General features: G+C 43.8%; 1 long non-coding RNA gene and 2 other non-coding genes across 3 annotated transcripts; 2 read left to right on the forward strand and 1 right to left on the reverse strand.

Annotated features, from left to right (window-relative positions):
- Positions 1 to 143, reverse strand: MIR9053 (microRNA mir-9053). Its single transcript, NR_128074.1, has one exon. It is a non-coding gene; the product is annotated as a microRNA mir-9053 (primary transcript).
- Positions 144 to 9,139: 8,996 nt separating this feature from the next.
- On the forward strand, positions 9,140 to 16,380 carry LOC138923438 (uncharacterized). Its single transcript, XR_011437040.1, has 3 exons — positions 9,140 to 9,560; positions 12,565 to 12,677; positions 14,157 to 16,380. It is a non-coding gene; the product is annotated as an uncharacterized lncRNA (long non-coding RNA).
- On the forward strand, positions 16,185 to 16,299 carry MIR9052-1 (microRNA mir-9052-1). The gene has a single exon (NR_128072.1). It is a non-coding gene; the product is annotated as a microRNA mir-9052-1 (primary transcript).
- Positions 16,381 to 17,114: the final 734 nt, after the last annotated feature.

Here is a 17,114-nt window from a genome sequence, read left to right on the forward strand (position 1 = left end):
CCCCACTCCAGAATGCTGGGTCAAATCCACCCTTTCACAAGACGCCCAGGTGATCAGATGTGTAGTAGTTTGAGGAGCACTGCCAGTTACATCTCATCAATTAAAACTCTCACTTAAGGTGGAAAACCCAAGGAAAACTTGATATTTACAGAGCGACTTTTGAATGTCGTGTTTTGTATTTTAACTTTTAAAAAATTTAAATGTACAAAGTGGTTTACAGCTTGATGAATTATGACAAAGCGAACACATCTATGTAATGACCACTCAGGGTAAGAAATACATCATTATCCCTTCCCCCTCTGCAGTCACTACCCCTCCCTGTTACCTAAAGGTAGCAGCTGCCTTGACTTTTAACGGCATGGATTAGTTTGGCCTGCTTCAAACTTTATATAAAAGAAATTTTTAAAATATGCATCATTTGTGTCTGACCTCACGTATTTCTGCAAAATTGCATTTGTCAGATTTACCCATTTGGTGTGTGTGTAGCAGTTGTTTTTGCTGCTGGAAAAATTTTTGGTTTTTTGTTTATTGTTATACAATGTTTCATTTGTATGAATATATCACAATTTATCCATTCTACTTTTGAAGGACATTTAGGTTTCCAGTTTTTGGTTATTTATAAATAATGCTGCTATAAATATTCCTAAACATGTCTTGGCTACACACTTACATGCATTTCTGTGGGTGTACCTAGGAGTGAAACCGGTATGTCATAAGATATGTCTGTATGTTCAACTTTAGGAGACACCACCAAACAATTTTCCAAATTGGTTGTACCAGTTTACACTCTCACCGTGAGAACCGCAGTTGCTCATTATCACTTGGTATTTGTCAGTCTTCAATTTTGGCCATTCTGCTGGGAGTGGTAGGTGTACATATTGTGATTTTAATTTGTATTTCCTTGACTACTAATGAGGTTGAGACCCTTTTCATCTCTTTATTGCCTATTTCAATATTCCCTTTGTGAAGTCTCTTGCCCATTTTTTATTGTGTTGTCAGTCTTTTTCTTAGTGATTTGTAGGAGTTGTATATCTTCTGGATATGAGCTCCTTTGTCAGTTATATGCATTGCAAGTATTATTTCTCACTCCCTGCTTTGCCTTTTTCACTCTTTAATGGCCTTATTTTATACAACTTTTGTGGTTGTTTTCAGTGAGAGAGGTCAGAACCATCTAGCCAACCACTGCCAGAAGCAGAACCAGGTCTCCTTCTTAATAACTAAATGTTATAGCAGTAATGCATGCATCATGATGAGGACCGAGCCACTATCAGTGGGATTTAGTTTGAGAAGCTTTTCTCAAAGCTAGCAAGTCGAGAAGGAAGCCAATCCCAGCAAAGTAAGTTAATGAGCAAAAAGATGGAGGGAATAGCAGGGACACCTAAGATACACTGGGGCTCTGTGTTCCCAGGTGAGGATTAGGACTCATGGGAAGAAGGACTACTCATTTTAACAAGTTCTTGAGAGAATTAAATGAGAAAATATGGAAGAAAGTTTTCTGTAGATACATAAGATATCAAAATCAGATGGAAACTACTTAACAGTTTTACCCAGGAACCAGTCTGACTGTGTGCGTGCATGTGCTTGTGTGTGTGTGTGCGTGTGTGCATGTCTTATAGCACATTCTGCCTCATCATAGGGAGAATCATACAGGAAGCAATTTAGATTTAGATTTCTTATATTCTTAGCAACTCCTTGACTATTTTCCCCCTGGAAGGCGGAAAAAGGCCTTCAGAAGGCTACAGAAATTACATAGATTGCTCTTTTTCCTTTATAAGCATTTTAATGGGAGGAATGCTTGCCTCAGTATTCATAACTGATTTAGAGCTCCTTCAAATTCAGGGGTTCTTAACCTTAATTACACATTAAAATTAGCTACAGATCTTCAAAAAAAAAAAAAAAAAAAAGAAGTACTGACCCCGGGTCCCATCCCATGCCTTCTGACTGACTTGGTCTGGGGAGGGGCCTGGATATTGGGATTGCTCACTGGCACCACCGCTGCAGCCACGCCTGAGAACGCCTGCAGACAGTGCAAAGATAAGGTTGTCCACCAGATGGAGACAAAGCACTTCTCCACGAAAAGGGCTCTACAAACAAAGCACGTTCTCTGATTCTACAGCTGCACCAACTCCAATTTATGTAATGTACCAAGCAGGGCAAACATGTGGGAAGATAGGTAAATTATCTTTGGAACTGTTGCTTGCCAACCAAAGATATTCTTGCCACAACTGGGGAAAATTCCAGGAACAAAGTTAAGAAACAACATGTGGCTAAAAAGATATCTTATTCAATATCCTGAATTAGCATCAAGAAATAGTTTCAATCCGTTTCCTAGCTCACTTTGATTAAATGGACCATACAAACTGACATCAAGATTGAAAATAAAAAAGGACGGTAATATTGTTCAGATATTACAGCGTGGAAATTTTTGAAATAAGATCACTCCAAGAATTATGCAAATAGCAATCAACATCAGCACGGGTAAATTAGCTTAAGATATGTTCACAGGATTTTAGGACATATGCAAATGTAATAATGTGACTTAGATTTATTCCTAAGTCTGAAGTGTTTGATTGGCAGTTCTCAGCATTCTCTTCTCCCATCTCTTGCCTAGCTCCATCATACAGGCTGTAAAAGCTCCAAGCTTGATCTCTGTCCCCTTGTAGCTGAGATGGTTAGTGAGATGTAGTGAAAACCACTGAGGAGGGCTTCCTTTCTAGAATAAAATAACAAGGACTTAGTACAAGTAATTAAGTAATTTCTTTTTTCCCTTGTTCCCCCCTCCTTCTGCCCTCATCTTCCTGGGCACATGCAAACTTGAGGTGGAACAGCCATCACTGTCCACGAGATGACAACTGTGAGGACACAGCCAGTATTACTAAGGATGGCACAGAGGACAGGCAGGAGGAGCCTGGGTCCTTCCTTGATGAACGTTTTCTGAGCCAAAATGCACAGTTTGACACATCACCTAATATTTTCAACAGAACATCTCAAAACTCCAGGATGTCCTGTCACCCTACCTGACACAGCCTGTGATTCTTCAGGGTGTGCACCGGGTCAAAGCACACAGACCCTGCTGTGGCCAAACACACAGACAACAGAAACGATAAATGAGATAGAAATAGACAGCAGGTGTTTACATCAAGACAGGCCTAATTTGGTCTTAAAGGTAGACGACAAACAAAGGTATGTAATTGAAAAAAAAACTGGGAAAGAGTAAGATTTCTACATTTTGATTAAGCAGAGTAGCAGTTTGCGATCCGATGGCCAGAATATTCAGAATAATTGCGATTCTGTGGTCCAGCGTGGGAGGATTTCATGGAATTCGGGGGCTGTTTAAAGGACTGGGAGCACTTTGTTGACAATACGGGGGAAAGATAATATAGGCATGTGATGTTGCCTTGGAAAGGTCATAAAGGCATAGGTGGGCCCTCCCCGGAGCACAACATAGAACTGTGTCCCCTGGAGTTGTGTCATGTGCCAGCTTTGTGAGCAGCCCAGGGGACAGTGACTGTGTCCTTCTAAGTGGCAAAGGTAATTGACTAAGAAGTAGGAAGAAGGAAATCCCTTTAAATGTTGAACTTTGTCAGGGTCTGCTCCTGATGCCCTTCTCTCTTTCATGCTTTTATTACATGCTGGTGACTCTCAAATCTTTGTCTCCAAACCTAATTTCTCCCCGAGTTTCAGACTCCTTTCCAGCTGCCACTTGGTTATCTACACCTGGATTTTTGCAGTTATTTCAAACTCACCATGTCTGAAAAGGCACTCATTAAAGTGTCATTTCTTTCTGTATATTCCTTTCTCATTCTGTATTTTTTTGGACAACTTTTACTCCATACTGACTCTGTGCCACTCACTGTGCTGGTGCTGGTGACACAAGGATGAGCAGGAGCAGACACGATTCTACGCCACTGCGTTGTCAGTCTAGAGGGGCGGGCTACCACTAAACAAACAAGCACACAAATCGTTACATATTCAATCTGTGATGACGAGGGAACGGACACAGCGTGCTATCTGAGAGTTGACAGTGGAACTTCGTGTCTAATTAGGCAGAATATTACCCACCTGGTCATCTAAGCTAGCAAACTGGACATCATCCTTTCTTTCTCACTCTCTTACCATTCATATACAACCAACCCCCACATCTTGCCTATTTGACCTTCTAAATATTTCTCAAACCATCTCTTCTTTCCCTTCCTCATTACTCTAGCTGAGACTGTCTCCATCTTCTATAAGGATCATTTTGATGCCAGGCTTTGTACATTTCCCCCCTTCTTCTTCACTCTACCCCTCATCCCTTCCCATGCTGCCTCCAGACAGCTTTATCCATGTATCTGTATCTGACCATGTTGCTTTCCTGACTAAAATCTTTCTAGTGATTTCCAATTTTATGTTAAAAATCAACCCACTTTTTTTTTCCTGAGGAAGATTAGCCCTCAGCTAACATCTGTTGCCCATCTTCCTCCACTTTATATTTGGGTTGCCACCACAGCATGCCTAAAGAGCGGTGTATGTCTGTGCCAGGGATCCAAACTCGTGAACCTGGGCTGGCAAAGCAGAGTGTGCCAAATTTAACCACTATGCCATGGGGCTAGCCCCTCAACCTACTTTTTTTTTTTGCTGAGGAAGATTTTCTCTAAGCTAACATCTGTGCCAATCTTCCTCTATTGTGTATGTGAGTCACCACCGCAGCATGGCCACTGATGAGTCAGGTGGGTCTGTGCCCAGCAACTGAACCTGGGCCACCAAAATGGAACATACTGAACTTAACCACTAGGCCATGGGGCCGGCCCCTCAACCTACTTTTTTTTTTTTAAAGATTTTATTTTTTCCTTTTTCTCCCCAAAGCCCCCCCGGTACATAGTTGTATATTCTTCATTGTGGGTCCTTCTAGCTGTGGCATGTGGGACGCCGCCTCAGTGTGGCTTGATGAGCAGTGCCATGTCCACGCCCAGGATTCAAACCAATGAAACACTGGGCCGCCTGCAGCGGAGCGTGCGAACTTAACCACTCGGCCACGGGGCCAGCCCCCTCAACCTACTTTTTTTTAATTAATAGATTTCATTTTGGAGGGAGCAGTTTTATGTTTACAGAAAAATTGGGCATAAAGTATGGATTCCAAAATATCTCATTCTCCCCCATTCCACCCTCCCAACACAACTTCCTTTATTATTAACTTCGTACATTAGTGTGGTACATTTGTTACAATTGATAAATCAATACCAATACATTATTATTAACTAAAGTCTACAGTTTACATTAGTGTTCACTCTTTGTGTTATGTATTCTATGTACAAAAGGTTTTGACAAACACATGTCATGTATCCATCACTACACTACCAAACAGAATACTTTTATTGCCCTGAAAATCCCCTGGATTCCACCTATTTATCTATCCATCTCCCCAGAACCTCTGCTAACTACTGATCATTTTACTGTCTTTATAGTTATGGCTTTTCCAGAGTGTCATAGTTGGAATAATACAGTATGTAGCCTTTTGAGAATGGCTTCTTTCACCTAACAATATGCATTTAAGTTTCTTCCCAGTCTTTTATGGCTTGATAGCTCATTTCTTTTTATTGCTCAATAATATTCCACTGTACAGATGTACCACAGTTTGTTTATTCACTCACCTTTTGGAGGACATCTTGGTTGCTTCTAAATTTGGGGAATTATGAATAAAGCTGCTATATATATCTGTGTGCAGGTTTTTTGTGGTCATAAGTTTTCAACTCATTTGGGTGAATACCAAGGAGCTTGATTCCTGGATCATATGGTAAAATTATGTTTATTTAGCTTTCTAAGAAACTATCAAACTCTCTTCCAAAGTGGCTGTACTATTTTCTATTCCCAGCAGCAATAAATGAGAGTTCCTGTAGCTCCATATCCAGGCCAGCATTTGGTGTAGTCAGTGTTTTGGATTTTAGCCATCCTAATGAATATATAGTGGTATCCTATTGTTTTAATTCCCAATTCCCTAATGACATTTGCTGTTGAGCATCTTTTGATCTGCTATTTGCCATCTTTGGTAACGGGTCTTTTAAAATGTTTTGTCCACTTTTTAATGGGGTTGTCTGATTCCTTGTTATTGAGTTTAAGAGTTCTTTGTGTATTTTGGATACAAGTCCTTTATCAGATATGTGTTTTGCAAATATTTTCTTCCAGGCTGTGGTTTGTCATTCCATTCTCTTAACAGTGTCTTTCACAGAGCAGAAGTTTTTAATTTTAATGAAGTCCAACTTAATCAATTTTTTCTTTCTTGAATCATGCTTTTGGTGTTGCATCTAAAAACTTATTGTCAAGCCCAAATTCACCTCAATTTTCTCCTCTACTAACATCTAGAAATTTTATAGTTCTGTATTTTACAGTTAGGTCTATGATCCATTTTGAGTTAATTTTTGTGAAAAATATAAGGTCTGTGTCTAGATTCATCTTTTTGCATGTGAGTGTTCGTTGTTCCAGCACCATTTGTTGCCAAGACCATCCTATCTCCATGAATGGCCTTTGCCCCTTTGTCAAATATCAGTTGACTGCATTTGTGTGCGTCTGTCTCTGGCTCTCTATTCTGTTGCATTGATCTATTTGTCTATTCTTTCACTGATACGCACTGACTTCATTACTGTAATTGTATAGTAAGTCTTGAAGTCAGTAATGTCAGTTCTCCAACATTGTTCTTTTTCAATATTGTTTTGGCTATTCTGAGTCTTTTGCCTTTTGATATAAACTTTAGAATCTATCAGTATTTGCAAAGTAACTTGCTAGGATTTCGACTGGGATTGTGTTGAATCTACAGATCAAGTTGAGAAGAACTATCTTAACAATATGTCTTCTTGTCTATGAATATGAAATATCTATTTGGATCTCCTTTGATTTCTCTCATCAAAGTTTTGTACTTTTTCTCATGTAGATCTTGTTCATATTGGATGTAATATGTATAATCCAACCATTTGTTGTCTACAAGACTCATTTTAGATTTAAAGACACAAAGAGGTTGGAAGTAAGAGGATGGAAAAGATATTCTATGCTAACAGTAACCAAAAGAGAGCTGGGGTGGCTATATTATTATCAGACAAAATAGATTATAAGTCTAAAAAGGTAACAAGGGACAAAAAAGGATATTATAGATTGATAAAAGTTCCAATTCATCAAGAATATGTAACGATTATAAACACATACACATCTAATAACATAGCACCAAATTATATGAAGTAAAAATTGGCAGAAATGAAGAGAGAAATAGACAATTCTACAATAATAGTTGGATATTTCAATACCCTACTTTCAATAATGGATAGAACAATCAGATAGAAGATCAATAAGGAAAGAGAGGATTTTAACAACACTATAAACCAATTAGACCTAAGAGACATATACAGAACACCTCACTCAAAAACAGCAAAATACACATGGAAAATTCTCTAGGACAGACCCTATGTTAGTACACAAACCAAATCTTAATAAAGTTTAAAAGATTGCTATCATGCAAAGTATCTTTTCTGATTGCAATGGAATGAAACTAGAAATCAGTAGTAGAAGGAAAAGTGGAAAATTCACAAACACATGGAAATTAAACACCATACACTTAAACAACCAATGGGTCAAGGAAGAAATCACAAGGGAAATTAGAAAATATCATGAGACAAATGAAAATGAAAATGCAACATTCCAAAAATTATGTAGTAAAAGCAATGCTAGGAGCGAAATTTATAGCTGTAAATGCATTTATTAACAAAGAAGAAAGATCTCAAATTCATCACCTAACTATACACCTTAAATAACTAGAAAAAGAAGAGCAAGCTAAAGCCAAAGGTAACAGAAGGAAGGAAAGAATAAAGATTAGAGAGGAGATAAATGAAATAAAGAATAGAAAAACAATAGAGAAAATCAACAAGACCAAAATTTGATTTTTTAAAAAGATCAACAAAATTTATGGGCATAGGGTTGTTCATAATGTTCCTCTTAATCCTTTTAATGTCTGTGGGGTCAGTAGTGATGGCCTCTTTTTCATTTCTGGTCTTAGCAATTTGTCTTCTCTCTTTTTCTTGGTTAGCCTTGGTAGAGGTTTATCAATTTGGCTGATCTTTTCAAGGAACCAGCTTTTGCTTTCTTTGATTTTCTCTGTCAATTTCCTGTCTTAGATTAAATTAGAGCAAATTTTTGCTTCCTTTCTTCTATTTACTTTGGATTTAGTTTGTTCTTCTTTTCTAGGTTACTAAGGTAGAAGTTTATAGATTCTAGATCTTTCTTCTTTTCTAATATATGCATTCAGTGTTATAAATTTCCCTCTGGAACTGCTTTTGCTGCATCTCACAAATTTTAAGTTGTGTTTTGACTTTCATTTAGTTCAAAAATTTTTTAATTTCTCGAGACTTCTTCTTTGACTCATGTGTTATTTAGAAGTATGTTGTTTAATCTTCTAAATCTAAAGATAGTTCCAAGTATCTTTCTGTCGTTAATTTCAAGTTTAATTCCATTGTGATCTGAGAGCATATTGTTTGCTTCCTATTCTTTTAAATTTGTTAATGTGTGTTTTATGTCCCAGAATTTCGTCTATTTTGGTGAATGTTCCATATGAGTCTGAGAAAAATGTGTATTCTGCACTGTTTGGATGAAATATTCTATAAACGTCAATAGACCCAGTTGATTGATGGTGCCATTGGTTCAACTATGTCCTTACTGATTGTCTGCCAGCTGGATCCATCCATTTCTGAGAGAGGAGTGCTGGAATCTCTAACTATAGTAGTGGATTGGTCTATTTCTCCTTGCAATTCTATCAGTTTTTGCCTCACGTATTTTTATGCTCTGTTGTTAGGTTTATCCACAAATTAAGGATTGTTATGTCTTTTGGGGGAATTGACTCCTTTATTATTATGTAATATGCCTCTTTATCCCTGATAATTTTCCTTGCACTGGCTCTGCAGCTGGAAGCCTTGCCCCTGTCCACTGCAGACGCCCGTGAAGTCTGTCCACCTGGTTTGTAGAGATGGACGGTCCCTGCTTGTGTGAAGGTGTTTTAGATGGCCTGCCGTAGCTACAGAGGAACAGCCAGAGACTAGTCATGAAACGTCAGTATCAGTGTCAGAATGCTGGGCCTTGTCTCTGTCCACATCCACTCCTGCAGCGGCTTTTCACCTTAGCCTACAGTCTATTGTAAGGGGATGAAACCGTCCCCTTTTTCCTCCAAGACCCCACCTTCCGCAATGGCCGCTTGCAGTTTGGCCATAGAGTCTAAAATCTTTTTACCCTCGGTGGGCAACTTGCAAGTGAATTTTTCATTGTGAAAAGTCTCTCCTGGTGGTGTAACGCCTCCCGCAGCTCCGCCAATCTCCGCTGCCCGGAGTCCGGGAAGCTGGGGACCGAGGCCGCGGCGGCCGTGAGAACATCCCAGGCGAGGCCAGCGGACGGCGGACACTCGGCCCCTCGGCAGCCCGGCCGCTCGCGGGCAGCGTGGCGGTTAAAGACATTGATCCGTTACCAAACCGCCGTCTAGAGAGCCAGTCACAATTCGGACTCCCACTAGAAACCACTCAAATATTGCAGGAGAAGGATTGGATCTTATTTTGGTACCTACCTTGCACTCTACTTAATATTTGGGAGAGGGTGAATTTTTAAAATATATTCTTTACCAAAAAGTGAGAGTAACTAATGTCTAGTAATGAATCTGCAGGTCCAGATTTGTGGTGGCAACTGAATGTGGTTGCGAGTCACTGAGGTCTTATGGCGTAGGGACGAGCGCTTAGACTTGGAAGCTAGACAGAAGCGTTTGAATTTGGTCAGATATTTATCAGTTGGGCGATCGCAACCCCAAGGATTGCTCAATTATGCCTATGCAAGGGGCACATGGATCTGCGGGAACAGCAGTGGATTATTATCAACTTAATCAGATGGTCTCTCCCGTTTAGCTGCTGTTCCAGATGTCATTTCGTTGCTGGAGTAAATCAATACATTCCTCAGCACCTGGTATATCTAAGTGGGAAGTAATCTACCTCCTGAATTTTGTTTATATACATAAATGATGCATGTCATTGTAAAGAATTCAAAACACGTAACTATAAACAGAAAGCAGAAAGTAAGGTAGCCTGAAAGCTGCACCCTAAATTAATCCCCAATATTCAGGGGGCCTAGGGGACAAGGGGGCCAGAGGGTCAGTGTTTGGTGTGAGGACTCTCACTTGTTCACGTTTTCAGCACAGCCTCTCTGCCCACAGGGGAGACGGGGGCCCTAAAGTCCAGAGCTTTGTTGAATTAACATCTCCAGAGAGTAAACATCTGGTCTTCTGCCAGTGGGGAGGGGAAGGCGCGTCTAACCATCTGTACTCAGACTTCCAGCGACTCCTCTGAATTTTCCACAGGGCCCCTGATGCCTCCATTTCACCTGTGGCAGCAACGAGCTTGCTTATACTTCTGCCACCGCCGGCTTAGGTTTTGGCTTTCTCATGTTTTCTAGAAAGTTACTGCTCATACATCTGCATTCTTGCTTCCAAAATTGTGCTGTTGTCTCCTTGCCACTTCTATTTATCCTTGGGGTTTGACCTTTCAACCTAATCCAGTTACTATTATTTTAGTGGAGTCATAGGAAGGAGGGGAGGCAAATGTCCATGTTCATTTTTTGATGATTAGTGGGAAGTATCTCATAAAATTCATACATTTTTATGCACTATTTAAGTTTAATCTAGTGTCTAGAACCCTTGAACAAAGTACCTGTTTAATGTGTGTGTGTGTGTGTGTGTGTGTGTGTGTGTATTGAGGATTTGAAGGCATCAGTGCTAGACTCAGATGCCTGGTTGTGCTTTAATTTTATGCGATTACTTAATCACAGATTTAGTCTCCCTTACTTCTTTTCCCCTCCTATTTTATAAGTAGCTTGTTTTAAAATCTATTCTTTTACACATTGACATTAAACCTATATCAAAGTTTATTACTCTCCAGGAACAGATAGAACCTGCCTTGCCTGGAACTTAAAAAATTTTGGAAATACCATAGGACCCATTTCTTCTTTTTTGTTAAACGTGCTTTTGTCCCACTTACGCACATTAAGAAAAACTAAACCTTAAAAAATAACAAAAAGTGGTAAAGAAAATAAAATGTATAAAAGCTCTCACAGATGGAGTTATAAAAATAAATCTATAATCATTTCCATTTTTTTCCCCATTTCCTTCTGATATGATTTAAAAGTATTCTCACCTAAGTCCATTCACGTCTGTAGTCCAAACAAATAGAATCAACAAATGTTAAGTCCCAATTTTATTAAAATAGTTGTTTATTCCAGATTCTCTTGGGCGCAAGTGACAGAAACTCATTTCAAACTAACTAGAATTGAAAAGGCAATTTATTTGTTTGAATACCTGGGAATTCCAAGGATTTATTGAGCTCCAGTTACAGCTGGGTCAAGGGGGTTTGTCAACCATATGGTCAAGATTTGTCTATCTATCACAAACATTGTTTTATAAAAATTTTGTCATGCTGTTGACAAGAATATTTAAACAAATATCCAAAAAGTATTTTCATTTAAGGTAGTTCCCTCAGTAGAGTAATTTTTCTCTTGGGTTTTTCTTCTGGTGGTGTGGATTAGAGCCACAGATGGAAATCAGTCTGGTAATTTTATAATCATAGGACATTCACTGATCCCCATCATATATACTTTGTCTTATGCACACGTGTGTTTGTGTTTTCAGTTGTTTTTTTGTTTTGTTTTGTTTTTTCTGGGAAAGTTTTGCCCTGAGCTAACATCTGTTGCCAATCTTCCCCCCCCCCCCTTCTTTTTTCCTCCCCAAAGCCCCAGTACATAGATGTATATTCTAGTTGTAGGTCCTTCTAGTTCTTCTATGTGAGCTGCTGCCACAGCATGGCTACTGACAGACAAGTGGTGTGGTTCTATGGAACGAACCCAGGCTGCCAAAGCAGAACATGCCAAACTTGAACCACTAGGCCATCAGGGCTGGCTCTTGTTTTTTTCAAATCTGCTTAGCATCTGAAATCCCTTGTATGTTTGGTATTTTCCTAACCTTATTAGCCATAGTGGGATGCAGAGGGTGCCTCACCCAATGGGAGATAAAAATGCCAAACCTGCTTTCCTAGACTCCCTTGCAGCTAGGGCCTGGTCAAGTGACTTATTTGACTTGGAGTCAGGAATCAGTGACTGAAAGAGGTAGAGACCAGGAACCTCCATTCAGATTGAGTTCCAAGGGCAGTAGAGAGAGCAGGGCTAGGGGTGGTATGCAGGGTCCATTGCTGGAGGAGTTGGTGGTACAAGCTGTAGAGTCTTCTCCTTGCCAGTGGTGGTAGGGATGTCCACACTTGATGAGTTGTGCCATGTCGTAGTGGGCATTGATCCTGTGTTTCACAGAACCTGGCTCTCCATCCATATTGGCAATTTTGTGATCTACACAATATCATTATCATAAACTCCTTTCATGTTGAAATCAACCTGAGTTGGTTTCTGTTGCTTGCAACTAAGACTCATGAACGTATGGCCTTTCTCTTCCTCTGTCTCATCTCTCCATACTTACTAATTTAACATCTTATATTACTCCTTTTGGCCTCTGCTGCTTGAATCTTCTGATATCAGCTGGGAGAAGAGATTGGGAGAAGAGGATGGAAGACCATACTGAGCCTGAGAGGCAGAGAGAGCCCTGCTGGAGGTCCATCAGAAGTCAGGCCAGCTGACCGCTAATTCAGCAGGTACAAGCTGCCAGCCACAGGGACACACTCCTCTTCCCACCTTTGCTTCCATAATCCTGGTCCAATCTACCATCACCACTCCCCTGGGTTACGGCAATATTTCCTGTTGTCTACCTACTTCTGCCCTTGTTCCCCTAAACACTCTATCAAATAGGGATTCTGTTAAAGCATAAGTCAGCTTATGTCAGTTCTCTGTGAAAACTCTCCAGTGTCTCCCCCTTCCTCTCAGATTAAAAGTCTTTATAGAGGCCTAAAGGCTCCCCTCCCAAACATTCTCTTTACTATGTGTTTGGTCCCTACGAGAGACTAAGTGCAGGAGGGGATGCTGGGTGGGGAGGGGCCACTTACTGGGGTGCCCTGACCCCTACCTTCTTTGGGAACAAAGCCACGCTCTTGTGGATGCTTCAGAGCATCCAGGCTGCTCCACAGGGAAGGGATAGGGAGTGGAGAGAAGGGGAGCTTTTGGTCTGAGCCCCAATTTCTCAAGAACAGAAAGAGCAGAGAAATAAATTGAAGGATGCAGCAACCACTACTAGCCAGCGCCCATAACCATCCATTCCTACACCAGCAGTAAGGTTAGGAGGCAGGTGCCATTTTGCCCCACCTGTGCCCCAGCCCAAGGATGGGTGACACTGTCAGGCTAGGGTGACAGAGAGATGAGGCAGCAGGGTGGGGTGGGATGAGGTCACTGCAGTGAAACCAGCTGGTGTCCAGATCAATGCCAATCAAGAGGAAGCCGTGGGGAGGACGGCGGGTCAGGGGTGCTTTCAGACACAGGCTGTCCTAGAATGGAGGATGCTCGTTGTCCCTGTCACCAGGGAGACAAACAGCCTGGGGAAGCCCAGAGGACCCTATTAGCCCTGCAGTCCCCTCCACACTCCCAGCCCTGGAGGGCGGTGGGGAGGTGATGGCACAGACTTGAGGAGGGGGACAAATGCCCCTAGCATAGCGCCTTGTGGAGCAATGCCCAGCTCTGGGGAAGGAGGGAGGGCAAAGGGCTCGGGGTGGGAGGAGGCCAGAGCCTCCGCCCCTCACCTCTGCAGCTTCAGAGCAGACCAGCCCCACCTGCCCAGGTGCCTGGGGTCAGGGGCAGGCCAGCCCAGGAGGTTTGCTTGGAGGGGAAAAAGGAGAAGAGAGGGAGAAGGGGAGGTGGGCCTGGGGAGGGTGTGACAGAACTCCACCACCCAGCCTGAGCAGGTTCCAGCCCCGAGCCACCCTCCCAGAAAACCCACAGCCACCCTCCCGGGAAACCCACAGATCCAGTCTGTCCCAACGGAGCAGGGAGGAAAGGTGGCCGCTGGCCAGCAGCCTCCAGTCTGCACCCGTGGAGCCTTCCCTTTTCACGAGAAACCTCTCCCATCGCCCTGCCTGCCTGGAGCCTCTGCCAAACCAAGAGATGGCGGCCGACCCCCGCTCCAGCGAGCTCTGAGTCATAGCCTCTGCCTGTCCTCACTGGAACTGTATTTGCTTGTCTTCCAGAGCCATCTGTCCTCCCTCACCAGGCACAAGAGAAGACAGAGACGGCCAGGCAGAGAGCAGGGCTCCGGGGAAGCACCGGCCAGGCTGCGTTCGGCCCAGGCGGGCGAGCGCGGCCTCTCCTCTTGTCCCCAGGCGCTGGTTCTACTGGAGCGATGCTCCTGGAAGCCGTGGCGCTGGCCGGCCGGGGGGAGCCGCCCTGGCGTGTGCACGGCCCCACCGCGCGCGAGTCCCCCTGCGGGGAGCCCCGCGTCTCCCGCATCATCGCCTGGGCTCGCGGAGCTGGGACCTTCATCCGCCATCTGAAGAGTAGGGAGCCGGCTTGGCCGCTGGAAAGCCTTGGATTTTCTTATCCCTGCCTCCCTGCCCGCCGCGCGAGGGAGGCGTGTCGTCCCTCTGTCTTTGATTTCAGGTTCACTCAGGTTCCTTCCGGCAAACCTCAAACACAGACTTCTTCCTGTGGATTTGATCTTGAACTTCCTGAAGAAGCAACCAGTGGCCCATGCCAGCTGTAGCCATTGCCATAGGGAGAGGCTGGGGTCTCACCTTCGGGCAAAATCTCTGGGTCTAGCGCCAGTGTGGGCGGAGTTCCCTTTGGACCCCTGAGACTCCGCCACGGATGTTGACGTTGTGGCTAGAGGGGGCCACAGGGCCGGCTGGGGGCTGTGCTGGCCTCATCCTCGCAGGTGCCCTGCATGGGGTGCAGCCCAGAGGCCCACCTGGATTCCTGGTGCAGGTGGGGGAGACTGTGGCGGAAGCAGAAGCCATGGGGGGCCCAGGCCCTGGCACGGTTAGGATGTCTGTGCCGCTCTGCATGGTGGCCTGGCCAGGGCTGGCCCCCTCCCAGAGTGGGGAATTCCTGCTCTCATTTGTGCTGGTGGAGAGGTCGCTGTTGGCAGGGGGACAGGGGTGGTCTTCCCCTGCGGCTGGGTAGGGGGCTGGCAGGCATATCGGCTGTGCTGTGGCCCTGTCCCCTGATCCTCCTCAGGACCTGCGTGGCTCCTCTGAGTATTCTTAGGGTAGCAGTTAAAGGTGTGAATGGCGGGCTGCTGAAACTGTGCTGCTTGCGGTTGGCAGAGCCCTGTGCTGTTCCTCGGGGCTGGGGAAGGGGCGCTGCTGTTGTGAGGTCAGCTGGAGGCTGAGGCTTCGGGGTGGAGGGGGGCGCCCTCTCCTCGGATCAGGAGCAGGTATGTGGCCGGTACCTCGTTGTATTTCTGGCCCATTAGTGAGTCCTGGATCTCTCTTTCCGTGTGTAACCCACGGACACCATGAATTCAGCCCGCGGGGGACCTTGTAGTCAGGGAGTGGCTCCACGTTGGGCTTTAGTTCCTCATATTCATGACCCACAATAACTCATGGATCCTTCACGATTTGCTCTTATTTCTCCTCGAGAATCAGAAATTTCTTAAACAGATTTTCACATTCTGTGAACACGTGTGAGGGTATATAACATTCTGCTCGGTACCTGCTCCCACATCTCTGAGAAGTTCTCTCCATGGAAAGGCAGGAATCCGCCAACCAGTGCATGTAGAATAACTTCCAGACTCCATATATCCACCAGGTCACACTTTGACCCTGGCAGAGTTCCGGGGCTGCATCGGGGGGCTGCCACAGAAGGTATCCCGCTTGTTGTAAAACGTGAACTTGTGCTGAGGCCAAAGTATGCAATCCTGATGTTCAGGCCAGAATCCAAGAGCACCTTTTCTGCCTTTAAGTCTCTATGGGCAATACGCTTCTGGTGACAGTTTGCACAGCGGACACCGTCTGGTGGAATTTGCCTTCAGCTTCTCGTCCTTCCTACTGCCATGAGCCCTAGGGACTCAAACACCCCTCCTCCACCAGCGCCCCTCCTAACAAGGCAGAGAGTTTCCTCAGCCGCGGTCACTTCAGATACTTCACTATGTTGGGATGATCCAAGCCTTCACGATTCCTGCCTGTGGGACAGTCTCTGGACTGGAGGAGGCGAGTCTCCTTACTGACCTTCCCGGCTCTCGCTTCCCCAGTCAGGATGTGCTGCGCCCCCTTCAGCCCAGCCGTGACTCTCCCCAGTGGTCTCCCGAGACGCCGTCAGCATGAGCCTCTCGGCAGCGGTGGCTGAGGGGCCGCAGCGTGTTGGACTCACTGCCGCGCTTGGAGACGAGGAGGAACGGGTCTTTCTAAGGGAACCAAAATGCCAGACAAAAAAGAAAAATACCGACAAACTAAATTTTAAAATATTGAGTAAAAAGAATTTAAAAATGATAAAAGTAAAGATGAAAGAATAAAGAAATAAGAAAAAGGAAAGAAAAGAAAACCCCAACTACCAAAGTAACCCAAAATACCATGGAGGAAACAAGCTAGAGACTTGGTCAAAGTCCCTCAGGTCACTGAAAAGTAGCTTCCTGAGCTAGAAGGACTGATAACCTCGGCCCAGCCAGGGACTCGGAGTTCCCAAACAGCAGCTCCTCGTGAAGGGAGAGGAAGACACAGAACTCTCAGCAAGTGGTTTTCACAACAATCGATAACCCACAGGGATTTTCTCACTTTCTGGGCTCAAGTGAGACCCTTTACTGTTAAAAAAATTATTGAGGACCCCAGAGAGCTTTTTGTTTATATGGGTTATGGCTGTGAATATTTATCTTATTGGAAATTGAAAACTGTAGATTGCTTCAGTGCCTTTTCATTTCTAGTTTGAAAAGCCGTAATAACTTTTGGCTTTTAAAGAGCCCATAAGGCATACACTTAATATATTCAATTCCTTTTTCTCTAAACTCTAAGTGATTGGTCTCAAAATGACACCACAACTTAACTGGCATTGTGACTGTGTGAAAGTATTCTGCTGCATAAGATATAGTGCGGTACGTTATTAGCATCTAGAAGGTTGAAGGGAAGACAGTTCTCATATCTTCTTATTTACAGTTGTGCCCCAGTTCTTAGGAGTCGATTTCTTCCTTCCAGGAGCCAGAGAACTCGCTATGTTAG

Source organism: Equus caballus, chromosome 1, assembly GCF_041296265.1.
Source record: "Equus caballus isolate H_3958 breed thoroughbred chromosome 1, TB-T2T, whole genome shotgun sequence".
Lineage (NCBI taxonomy): Eukaryota > Metazoa > Chordata > Mammalia > Perissodactyla > Equidae > Equus > Equus caballus.